The sequence below is a fragment of the Lemur catta genome, chromosome 17 (assembly GCF_020740605.2).
Source record: "Lemur catta isolate mLemCat1 chromosome 17, mLemCat1.pri, whole genome shotgun sequence".
Classification (NCBI taxonomy): domain Eukaryota; kingdom Metazoa; phylum Chordata; class Mammalia; order Primates; family Lemuridae; genus Lemur; species Lemur catta.
This window is the reverse complement of record NC_059144.1, coordinates 51542828-51556226: the sequence shown is the minus strand read 5'-3', so window position 1 is coordinate 51556226 and position 13399 is coordinate 51542828. Positions and strand designations below refer to the sequence as shown.

General features: G+C 39.6%; 1 long non-coding RNA gene across 1 annotated transcript in view; it reads left to right on the top strand.

Annotated features, from left to right (window-relative positions):
• The first annotated feature begins 414 nt into the window (after positions 1-414).
• LOC123622817 overlaps positions 415-13399 on the top strand; it is a 33042-nt gene continuing 20057 nt past the window's right edge. The window contains exon 1 of the long non-coding RNA XR_006729636.1: positions 415-801. This is a non-coding gene — a long non-coding RNA (uncharacterized LOC123622817). The remainder of the gene's footprint in view (positions 802-13399) is intronic.

The window sequence follows — 13399 nt, the reverse complement described above, 5'->3', positions numbered from 1 at the left end:
GTATAGTGGTCCCCCCTTAAGCTGTAGGGGTTCCAAGACCCCCTGTGGACGCCTGAAACCAGGATACTATCAAACCTTACTTATACTATGATTTTTTCCTACACATACATGTTTATGATAAAGTTTAATTCATAGATTAGGCACAATAAGAGATTTACAACAATAATAATAAAATGGAAGAGTTATAACAAAATACTATAACAAAAGTTATGTGACTGTGGTCTCTCTCAAAATATCTTACTGTACTGTACTCGCCTATTTTCAGACCTCACTTGACTGCTGGTAACTGGAACTAAGTATAGGTGCACGTGCCCACTGATGACGAGAGCAAGACGTCTTAGCCGAAATGTCTTCCTTCCAAACTCCTGGGAGAAAGGACAAGAGGGAAAATATGCGAGCATTATAAAAGTATGCCTATCGCTGATACTTTCTTAAACCACAGGTGTGCGGGGTCTCCTCCCGTTAGATGTCAGATGCAGACTGACTGACTGATAGACAACCTACTTGGAACGCAAATTTGCGGTGCTCTTGCCAAATTGGCAAGGGCTGGTCCTGTTCTTGTTGAGGTGCTGCTTGCCTGTGCACGGAACGGGAGTGCAGCACCTGTCTGCAATTCCTCCTGACGACGGATTAAAAAGATGCTAGAACCAGGTGGCCGGTTTTGTGGCTGCAGAACCAGCGGCGCTGGGACCGCGGAGCCGGCTGCCCCTCGGCGCGCGTGCGGACGGAGGGCGCGTGCGGCTGCGCGGGAACGCGCTGAAGCGGCTGCGGGCAGCGCGCCGGAGCCGGGACGGAGCGGAGGTAGGAGCGGCGCGCGGGGCTCTGGCGGGCACAGCCCGGCCGGGCGGCAGGGACAGGCGGCCCGCGGGGACGCCAACCTTTCCGGCGACGGCGCCGAACTTCCTGCCTGGCCGCGGCCACCGCTCGGAGGACACACAGACAGTGCGGACGCGCTGCCAACATGGCGCCCCCCGCGCCCGCCTGGCGCCGGCTCAGGCCCCAGAGGCGCCGGGCGGCGGGAACCGGCGGCTCCGGAGGGAGGGCCGGGCGTGGCGGCGGCGGAGCCGGAGTATAATGGTGGGGAAAGCTCGGCGGCGCGGGGCGGAGGCCCGGGAGGACGGCGCGGGGCCTGGTCGGGCCGGGAAGCTGCATAGTCGCGTGATCACGTCCGCCGGGCCCCAAGCCGCCCACCCGGCCAGGCCTCCGGCCGTGTGCGGTGGGGCCGGCAGCAGCGCGGGCCCGGCGTGTGGACGGCGGAGAGGAGAGGATGCTTCGCAGTCTCCGGGCGCTGTGGGCGGTGGGAGCCGCGGCGCAGGGTTGGGCCGAGGCAAGGCGGGGGTCCGTGCCTGTCCCGGGGGCTGCGGGCGATCCCGGGGGTGAGGCCGCCGCTGCCTCAACGGGTCCTCGCAGGCCTCCGGGACTGTCCCGTGGGGTCCGCCGCCCTCCTCCCGCCGGAGCTCTGGGGAGAAGCTGCCGGGCCGCGCTGGGACGAGGGGGCTCCTTGGGGACGGCCGGGCCGCGAACTGTCCTTTGCTCTGTCCTCCCTCGCGGTTTTCTTCAGAGCCAGGCTGTGGAGGCGCTTTGCGGTGTGTGCACAGCACCTGGTGTTTTACACGGCATCCTATGCGGGGTTGTATGTGGTGTGTACTCAGAGTCATGCTGTGTGTGCACGGCATCCTTGTCCTTAAGCTGTGTATGCAGTACCGAGTGTCATATAGAGTATTACACAGTACCCAATGCCATGTACAGTGTGTTCATAGTACCTAGTGTTCTGTACTGTGTGTACACACTGTCCTTGTCACGCTGTGTATGCAAGCGCTACCGGTTGTCTCATACAGTGTATACAAAGTACTTGGTGTCATATACAACAGTGTATACATAGTTCCGCATGTCATACATGGTGTGTAGGGAGTATTCTCGTCACTTATGCTGTGCATACGGTACTCAGTGTCATAAATAGAGTATATACATAGTACTTGGTATCATGGGGTATGTACATAGTACCAAGTGTCATATAACGTGTAGATGGTATCCCTGTCATGCTGAGTACGCAGTATACAATGTATCGTATATAGCATATACATAGGACTGCTGTGTATGCAGTATCTTTGTCATGCTGGGTACACAGTACTCGGTGTCATATACATTATATACATAGCATCTGGCATCACATACAATGTGTACATAGTACTTGGTGTTATATACAGTGTGTACACAGTATCCTTGTCACTTTTGCTGTGTACCCAGTTCCCATTGTCATATACGGTGTGTATGCAGGACCCACTATCCTATACATTGTATATGTAATAAGTGTTGTCATATATGGTGTGTACAGTATCCTTGTCACTTCTGCTGTGTACCCTGTGTACATAACCAGTGTTATATACAGTGTATGTGCAGCATCTGGTGTTCTATGCTGTACACATACAGTACCAGTGTGCATGCAGTACCCAGTGTCATATACAGTGTGTATGCGGTACCTGATGCTCTATGCAGTGTGTACAAGGTACCCTGCTGTCATGTACAGTATGTATGCAATACTCAGTGTCATACAGTGTGTACCTAGCACAGTACCTGGTGTCACATATAGTGTGTCTGTAGTACCTGATGTCATATTTGGTGTGTATGTAGTATCCTTGTCACATAAGCTGTGTACCCAGCACCCACTGTCAGATGCAGTGTGTACACAGTCCCCAGTGTCCTATCCTGAGTATGTAGTACCCTATGTCATACAAAGTGTAAACATTGTCCCTGGTAATAAGGATGTTTGTGAGGTTGGAAGTGATGCCCAGGTGGCCCCCTCAAGGAGCGGGCATCCTACAGGCAGGCTGGGTTTTTAGGAAGGTCCTGGGTCCTTGCTCTGCCTCACTGTGGCATTCTGCACCCCACAGTCGCTGTGTCTCATGAGGCAAGACAATTCTTAAAAATAATCTAATTTGTTTGTCCACAGGCAGAAAATTAATGTTTACTTGTTTACTTTTAAACTGAGAAGCACAGTAGTATCAGCTTACTAATAATGGAACGTTTAAACTTTTCAGATTTTGGGGTCATTGGTTCTAATTAATGGTCTGAAGTTATCAGAGAGAGAATGTTGGTTGTACTTTAAAAGTTTAAAGGTTTGAGTGCTTTCTGGTAGGCAAGGTCATATTTGTAATTCTTCTGAATGTCTGATTTGTACATGCAGGAGATAAAATATGATTTTCTGTACAGGCATATTATTTTACTTGTCTTTGACTAATTGATGCAGATTACATTACAGTCATTATTTTTGGTTGACTCATCTTTATAAGATGAATAGGATACAGAATCAGATCAGAAGATATAGTTTGTAATTATGACAGAATCAAAATATTTTTCTTATTTAAGTATGAGATTAAGAGGATTTCTGTATTTTACAATGTCTTTGTTTTCTGTAGAAATTGCTGATGTGAAAACTGAATCTCCCTTTTACATTCTCTAAATTGGGCACCTTATTTTTGCAATTACCATTTGTGAGGTATTTAAATAAGCATACATGTCCTTCCAGCTTTACAAAGAAAAATCAATTAAAATGTTAAAATTTAGCTCTTTAGTTCATACTAAACCTTCCTAGGATGTGGTTATGTTGGTGCTTTGAATAGATATCATCTTGCATGCTTCAGTAAATGACATATGTTTGTTTGAACTCTTACCGTTTTGTAACCCCCCCTTTTTTCTTTTTAGGGTTGCTCAGATAATGTATAATATGGGCATTCATACCCTTTGGCATACCTTAATTGAGACACTAATTGGAGCGAACTAAGAATTTTAACATTTGTAATAGAAGTATGAAATGCTGCTCTAACTTGCTTACTTAAAGCCCTAATGCTCTGATGTCAGATTGTCTTTGTCTTCCTTGTCCTTCAATTGAATTCTACACAGAGACCATCATTACATTTAAGCAAAGAGGCTGTGTCTTAAAAAAAAAAAAAAAATGGAGAAAATAGTCTTATCCTTGATAGTTAAAAACTTTTCACTGTTTGCAAACCTTAACTTGGATTTACTATTTAATTTTTTTTACAGGGTGATAGGGGTTTTTTTGTTCGTTTGGCTTTTTTTTTTCTTTTCCTTTGTCATTAGAGGTAGCATGGCAAAATGATGAAGAGCACAGACTTTGAGACACAACAGCTCAGGTTTGAATCTCTCCTCTGTCCTTTACTAGCACAGTGACCTTGGGCAAATCACTTTAACTTGCCATGCCTTGTCTCAGTTTCCTTATATGAAAAACAAGGGGGATAGTAATTGCAGCAAACTCATAGGGTTATTGTGAAGATTAGATGAGGTACCATTTTTAAAGCACCTGAAACAGTGCCTGGCTCATAATGAGCACAGCAAAGATAGGTAAACACAAGTTGAGCTCCTTCTTACAATACATTAATTTCAAGTTGATTTAGGAAACACAGATCCTCAACCTGTAGTCTCAATAAAGGTATTTCCGTACTGTGTTCTGATATAGGCTGTCTTGTGTTCCCAGTGACAGTCTAACCTTAAGAATTCTTTCTAAATTTATTTGTTTTTTCTTCATTCTACTAGGAGAAGGAATATGTGTAATGCATGCCCGTCACTATTTTTTAAAAGCTGCCAGTATAAAAGTTGCCTATTAGAAATGGTAGTTTTAGTATTTGGAGCTCAAGTACCATGTACCTTAGGTTTTGAAACCTCATGTGCCCAAAGCATGGATTTAAATGAAATTCATAAATAACCTAAAACCTCATTCATCATTGATTTTGACTGTTGTTTCCTATGATAGAAGTTAGACAGTTTCTGTGTTTAGTTTGCTTTGTTTCTGCTTTGCTTTTCCTAGTGTGCTCTTATTATTTTTTTATAAGTCATATTAAGAATAGAAGGAAGAAGAAAATGGACTGTCACATACATAGAAGGTACTCAAGGTGGTTTATGAGTCAAATCTAATTCAGGAAAATAGTAATTAAACTAGTGTGGAAAGGGATGAGATCTGAAATTATGGTATGATATATTCACATACGATATGCCTTGTCTTATTAATTTGTATTTAACTCTCATGACATACATCTGAATCTCTGCTTTTGCACAGTAGTTATCTCAGAATGTTGGAAAATAAGCATTCCTTACACTCCTGAGGGCTTGTTTACCTGAAGCAATTTTAATGTTTTTTATCATGACTCAATCTTTGACGAATAATACAAATATCTGAAATACGCATTGTGAGAGTTCTTATTTTAACCATTAGTTTTAAATTAATATTTCCCCCCACATCTGTCACCCTGTCTGTAATTGTTTCAGGTTGTATGTTTTATATTTGTTTGAAACAGACTTTTTGAATAAAGAAAATCTTTGTCACCTCTTCATTTGATCGTCCTTAATCCCTTACCAACATTTTTACTAGGAATTTTCACAAGAAGTAAAAAGTAACTGATTTGAGTTCAGTGTCTACCTGTATCTGTCATGTAATAACTTTGAGTTAGTTACTTGCAGTACCACTGTCACATTTCAAAACAAGTATGAATCTGCTTTGGTGCAGAGACTTTGTGCAGAGGTTGCACTGCAGGTTATCAGTGTTTTGCCCCCCAGTAGTCTTGGTTTTTGAAATGTTTTGGTGTCTACAATTTTATGACACAGATGAGTTATAATGATATATATTAATATCATGTATTGTCCATCTACTGTATGTCAGCCACTGTGCAATTATTTACATACATTATCTCACTTAAAACCCTTATGTATTATCATCTTAAAAGCATAGCAGTCCTCCTTTAAGTTATGGAAGGTTCACCTTGTAGCACACCCCTCATCCCCTCCCATTGCAGGACAAACAGAAAAACACACAAGCAGAAGAGAAGTGGGTGAATCAGATGTTTTGAGAGAGAATGTGATCCATGTCACATGAAAGTTTGAGAATCCCTGGAATAAGAGGTAAATGATAGAAATGAAGATAATGGGAGGGACATAAGACTCTAAATCTAAATACTCAATAAAATAGTCTTTTTGAGTAATCACGGCTTAACTTTAATTTTTAAAACATACAGAAATGAATTATTGCTTTAAAGAAAGAGCTTATGTGTGTGTAGGTACCTGCTGTTATGTTTTTTCTGTAGGAAATTCATAAAAAGTTATTTAGTTTGTATTGTGAAAATGCTATATAAGCTTTAATATCAAAATTAGTTACAAATGGAAAGAAATAGTCTATAAAATAAAAATTATTTGGAATTTTTTTTAGTACTTGTATAATCCATTACATATTTTAGGAGGGAAATTTAGCAAATTAGATATTTAACTCAATTCAACAAATTATTTAGATATTTAGTTAATCTTTGTTTTTTGTATATTTTCTATTTCAGAGTAGTATTCTGATTTTTAACACAGGTTTCTTTTAGGGGAAATTTAGCATCTTGGAATGTATTTTCACAATTAAGGTGCAGGGTAAGATCTTTTAAATGTGTTTGATCAGATAGCAGTAGAAATACCCTTATGTGCAAACACTGAAGTAATTTATTCACACTATTAAGACATTGGAAAGTTACGTTTGCACTGGGTATGTGGCAGATTGCACTTAAAGTTGGTAACATCAGCAATTGTCCAGAGTGTTTGCTCCATAAATGGCTAAAAGTTTGTCTTTATGTAAAATTAAAAAGAGAAATGATGAGGGTAATAGAATACTGTTGCATCAGAGTTTTAAAGGAGTCATATAGACTCTTATCTATGTGTTCTTCAGAGATGAGAGTGATATATTTCCAGATCACATTATCTTATACATTAGTTGGAAAATGTGTTGCTGAAAACTTGTACACAAAGTTTTATTTTTTAAACTGAATAATAAGTATAGTAGGTAAGCTAGTTTTATTTTAAATAAATGCTTTTATAGTTCAAGTTGCTTCATAATTAAATCTTTCATAAAATCACATTAAAAATTGCATTTTTGTACAAGTAGAATATATGCAATTTTAATGTCTTAACTTCATTTATTAATACATTGTTATTTATTGGAACTCTGCTATGTGCCATACACTTGCTAGGTGCTGAGGTGAACAAGATAAGAGAGTTCTTGCCATTGCAGAGTTTATAGTTCAGAGTAACACAATTACTGAAGGAAGCACAATAAAGTGTAACAAAAGAGAGTAAGTGCAGGGTACTGTGGAACAGAATCTGAAGTAAGATACATTGTATTTGAGTTAAGATTATTTGTGAGGTGTTACCACTGATGACTTAAAATTTATTCTAATTTGTAACTTTGAGATTTTACCGTATTAACCACCTGCGGGTTTTTTTTTTTTTTTGAGACAGAGTCTCACTCTGTTGCCCGGGCTAGAGTGAGTGCCCTGACGTCAGCCTAGCTCACAGCAACCTCAAACTCCTGGGCTTAAGCGATCCTACTGCCTCAGCCTCCCGAGCAGCTGGGACTACAGGCATGCGCCACCATGCCCGGCTAAATTTTTATATATATTTTTTTAGTTGGCCAGATAATTTCTTTCAATTTTTAGTAGAGACGGAGGTCTCACTCTTGCTCAGGCTGGTCTCGAACTCCTGACCTTGAGCGATCCACCCGCCTCGGCCTCCAAGAGGGCTAGGATTACAGGCGTGAGCCACCGTGCCCGGCCCACCTGTGGGTTTTTAAAAGCAACTTTCTTTCTTTCTTTTTTTTTTTTTTTTTTTTTTTTTTTTTGAGACAGAGTGTCACTCTGTTGCCCTGGCTACAGTGTTCTGGCATCAGCCTGGCTCACAGCAACCTCAAACTCCTGGGCTCAAGCAAACCTACTGCTTTAGCCTCCCAAGGAGGTGGGGCTACAAGCATGTGCCACCATGCCCAGCTAATTTTTTCTATATATTTTTAGTTATCCAGATCATTTCTTTCTATTTTTAGTAGATCCGGGGTCTCGCTCTTGCTCAGGGTGGTCTCGAACTCCTGACCTCTAGTAGTCCATCTATCTCAGCCTCCCAGAGTGCTAGGATTACAGGCATGAGCCACCACTCCAAGCCTAAAAGCAACTTTCTTATGTTAATTTTTTACAGTACTCTGTTAAAAAGTAGACCTGTATTAAATATCAAACATATGTTCTCCAGATATTATCTGAGCATTTAAGTGAAACATAGACCCATTTAAAAGTTTTAGTGCTTTTTTTTCCAGTTTGGTCAGCTTGTATGTTAAATAAATTTAAAATATAATTCAAAGAATGTAGGATCTTCTTTCTTAGTTTAAGCATTTATCATATGGACATAAAAGCAAGATATACAAATATTTTTCAATGGATTTCTGTTGAGAGTTTGTCACATTCTCATAAGTGGAATTAAAAATACTATTTAAAAAAATTCAGTTAGATACGATGGTTTATAGCAAGAGAATCTGACTTATATACATTTTAATTTGACCATGCACATTAGATCACTTTGCAAGTCCACTTTGCAAGCAGTTTCTAGCAAGCTAAGTTTTATCACAAACAGTGCCTGTGGCACTACGGTCTTTTTTTAAAGATGTCCATCATTGAGCATCTTCCATACTAGGCAATGTATATTTTCCATTTAGTCTTCACAACAGCATCATGAAGGGAATGTTGTTACAACGATTTTACAATAAGGGAAGACACACAGTTAAATTGCTGGCACCCAAGTTCACACAGAGATAATCAAATTGGTTTAAATCCATGTGTATGATGACTACCAAACCTGTAGTATGTTATGCTACTCTGTCTCCCTAAAACCCATCAACCTCTTGGGTCTTTGTACTGATATGCCTTCATCTTCCCAATGTATCTTTATAAGTCTGCAAAAGTATGTAATATTAACAAAATGTAAAAACTATGCTCATTCTACCTACAGAAGCAGAAGGTGGAAAGGCAGGGATATTAGGAAACTCCTGATAATCAAAACATTCCTCACATAAAATTCTGGTTAATTCCAGTTTCACTGGTGATGATAGCTGGCAATCTAAGAACAAGTGTGGGTAATTGGCTCATTTTCTTGCTGTCACTATGGTAGCTCATGTTATAAAGATAACTTGAGGCAGGAGCAGTGGAGGTGGGGAGACCTATGATCTTTATTTTAATACTTATGTAATGGAGAAAAATGTTTGAAAACACTTGGAATTAACTCCAACATTAAAGCATTCTTGTCTTCAAAGGGGAAGTCATTGTCTTGAGGAGTCTTTTAACATGCCTTCTACTGGATAAGTTCAATTTAGATTGAAATAGCTAATTTCTTGAAAGCTGCGGTAAATGCTAAGGCTTCAGAATTCCATTAGGTGTGCACTGTCATCTAAAATAAAATACCCTTTCATGAGAAGCATGTGGTGAAGAGAGTAACAGACCAAGTGAGTTATAGCATCCACAGATCCAGAGCATCCTGACAGCCATCAATAGCAATGTTCCAGTGGGTTATTAAATGATTTTCTCATATTTGATAGCTATGGAAAGATTTTTAAAAAGAAATTTTTTAACAAAGGCTAAGTATAGAGAAGCTCTCTGAACTTGAAAGCTATTATGAATTTTTTACTTTTCTCTTTTTGTAGATTCTTGATTTACTTGCTTATTGTTTGTTTTTTGTATCTCAAAAGTGCATCTGAAAAATGCTGTTTGAGAGAGCAAGTCCTTAATTTTCAAATGAATTTTGACATGGGGCACTTCCCCAATTAATATAAAATATGCCTGTTTTAACTTTCCAGTCAAAAAATAAGAATAATTTATTTGGGGTTTCCATTGATGGCAAATTTAATAGGTTTTGGAAGGAGGTGTATTTACCATTAGAGATGTTGTCTTTTTAAATTATAGACAATATAAAGTCTAAAGTAATTTTTTTCTACTGTACTTATAATTTATCATTTCTCTTATGTGTTTGGAAATACCAAGTTTAATATCACTTAATATCAACATACCTGAAATGTTTCTTTTGAAATACCTACTTATTTACCACTCTTCACATATATGTTCTACACAATCTTAAGAAGCCTCTTACTTGTGATTAATATTCATGTTGGTTTGTTTCAGGCAAGAAACTGCCATTTCAATCATTTGAAAGTTAAATTTTATTTTTTTTAAGGACTATTCAAATAAAATTAGTTTTAGTCCTAGTTACTTTGTTTTTTTTGTTTGTTTTTTTTTTTTTTTTTTGAGACAGAGTCTCACTTTGTTGCCCAGGCTAGAGTGAGTGCCCTGGCATCAGCCTAGCTCACAGCAACCTCAAACTCCTGGGCTTAAGCGATCCTACTGCCTCAGCCTCCTGAGTAGCTGGGACTACAGGCATGTGCCACCATGCCAGGCTAATTATTTTTCTATATATATTTTTAGTTGTCCAGATAATTTTTATTTCTATTTTTAGTAGAGACGAGGTCTCACTCAGGCTGGTCTCGAACTCCTGACCTTGAACAATCCACCCTCCTCGGCCTCCCAGAGGCCTAGGATTACAGGTGTGAGCCACCACGCCCGGCCAGTCCCAGTTACTTTCAAGTGACTTAAAAGCCAAACGACCAGCACTCTAACATAAAGTTGGACTTTCTCTCGGTTCATCTGCATTTTTAGACAAATGCTGATTAAAAATGTACTATTGTAAGCCTTAGTTACAGTAGTATTTGTACCATATTGTTTTAAATGAATTCTTTGGGATTTTAGGTGACAGTGCTACACAAGTCACATTAGGAAGAAACAATATTTAGCATGCTGGTTCTCAATCATGAGTAAGCATCTAAATTGCTTTTTAAATTTTGTTTTATAAAAACATTAAACCAGAATCTCTGGGGATGGATCTAAGCTCTAAGTTTTAAAAGTTACACTTTTTTAAACGTTTACATTTCAAATTTTTTATTTTTCTAAGTGGTATTCATGCTTTCTTTTTAAATATTTCTTTTTGGAATAGATTATAGAAAATGGTGTACCCTGGGACCTTTAGCTCTAAATCTCAGAAATTCTCTTTCAAGAATCAGATCAATTAAGTTTCCTAGGGAAAAAAAGATGATAATCAAACAACCTGGGGGGAAAAAACACAACCTGAAAAATAAGTGCATCCTGGAAGAAAGCCTTAAGTCTTTTCAGGTTCCTCGGAAATGCTACTGTGTTGCTAGGTAAGATGGATAGCAAAAGTATCATTGACTGATGTTCCTTGATGGGCTCAGATATAGCTATAATCACAGGTAAATACGTACCATATCTTGAGGTAGGTAATATTCAGGAGATAGGCTGACATCCAGTTTGAATGTCTGGGCATTCCAGTAATTGGACTGAAAAGCAGCAGTGTGGTGTTCCTGCCCCTTCTGCCCTCAGTGCTCTGGATTCCTCATAATCCTGTACGAAAATCAGAAAAGCTTGAAAGCCTTTCCCTAGGGCAGTCAGACCAGCCGTCTTGGGGTCACATCTGCAGTCCATGATGAGACAACCTCAGAAAGTTTTCCAGGCTCTGCCCTGCTCTCTGGCTAGCCCCCTCTTTTCCCTGGCGTTTGTCTGGGTTTCAGATGATTCTTCCTGTCCCTTCAGATTGGGGGTGGCATTTCCACCTACAGGTGGTTCAGTGGGTATGGCCATCCAGAGGAGGAGACTCAAAGTCTTTCAGCTGAGCTCTAGAAGATTACTTACTTCCTTTGCCCTGGGAAGAAGTCCTTGAGCTGCAAGACTTACTGTGGCTTCAGCCACTACTGGACAATATCTGTGTTCACTCCTCACTAACTGTATTTCTCATACAAGCATTTTGAGGCTTCATAGTGATCCTAGGACCTAGACAGTTGTGATAATTTCCACAGGTTTCTTTAATTCCTCTTTAATATAGGTTCATAATTCTCCACCAGTTTCACAAAGTCAAGGTGCATGGCAGATGGGTTTTAAAGGAGGAGGGACATCTGGGAAGTGACAGGGAAGCCTCCCTGGGCTGGCACTGTTGACAGGGTGTTCAGCAGAGTCTGGTCCATGTTCTTTATTTGCTTCTCCCACTGCATGACATGGCCCTTCCCCAGGTGGCTGGATTCCCAGTGGTGTTAGTGTTCTGTCTTCTCAGTTTGCCTCGGGGATAACACACAAAGTTCTGTGTTTTTAAAGTGTGTTCAGTCAAATTTTCTAAATACACATCATTTTCTCAGTCTCAGATTATCAGATACAGTCAAGAATTATATTCTTAATTGCTGCTGTTAGAATTACATTTTAAAGAGAATATTTTTATAAAATTTGATCTTGAACAGAGTAGAAAATGTTAGGTGGCTATACTATTGTGAGTCAGTATTCTTAAGTAGGTACCATTTCATAGAATTATCCTAAATATTGTAAATAATAGGAAAGCAAAAGAATCTGAAGTATTAATCATAGAAAATAATTGGCTTTGAAAAATCTGAATTCTCTGAAAAAAGGCTAAACTGAAAATTGGCCACTTCAGTCTCTGGTCTCTGTCTCTGCAACTCAGTCCTCAGACTCCTTTTGGATTCTCTGTCCCTGCACTGTGGCCTGAGAACTGCTTCAAGGCAGTAAACTGGTTATTATTTTAAAAATATAGTTTACATTTGGAAGAGCAACACACTAGTAAAGTATAACTAAATATATTCAGTTACCTTACATTTTAAATATTTGTACTCTACATTCTGGGTATGTTTTAGTGTATATGGGGATGGATTTTATACTTTATCAAGCCTTACCCTTTAACTAGACATTATATCACTTAGGAGAATGGCACTTTATTGTGAGAAAGGACAAAAGCTGAAACAGTCTAACGACGTGCATTGTTTTCACTCTTTCACTTCCTTTTTTATGGAATCCTGCTCCTTAGGTGATGTAATGGTCACTAGTTACCTTGCCCATCCTATCTTCAAAGATAGTGAAGGGGAAATGTGAGAAATGTCATTGTGAGTGAAGGAAATAGTTTGCCAGAATTCACCCAAAGTTAGCCTGAAAGTGTTACATGACTGGCCCAGCACCATCCTGGCAGGTTTGAGTGATTAGCCATGCCTCAGGCTGTGGCCTGGGTCTTGGCAATTTCAGGAAAATAATTTAGATTTAAAATACATGGCACATGTTAATGAACTATTGTAGCACAAAAGGCTTATATAATTCTCTCTACTTTTGTGCTTGAAAAATGTCCATAACAGATACTTTTAAAAGTTAATAGTAACAGTAACAATGATGAAAACTTTCCTAGAGGGTGGGGGAAAGTCGCAAAGGAAGGGGAGACACATGGAAAAATCAGGAATCATTGAAAATTCTTTGTAAATTGATAATTTTAAATAGAAGCTACAAAAATAATCCTCTGCTGACTCCTCACTTGAACAAAGTGACATGTAAATTGGCTCCAGTGACTTTTTTCTTTAAATATACAGTTCAGTGGTTTCTAGTATATTTACAAGGTTTTGCAGCTGTTACTAGTATCTGATTTTAGAACATTTTCACTGCCCCCAAAAGAAACCCCAGATGCAATATCAGTCGTCTCCCATTCTCTTCTCACCCCA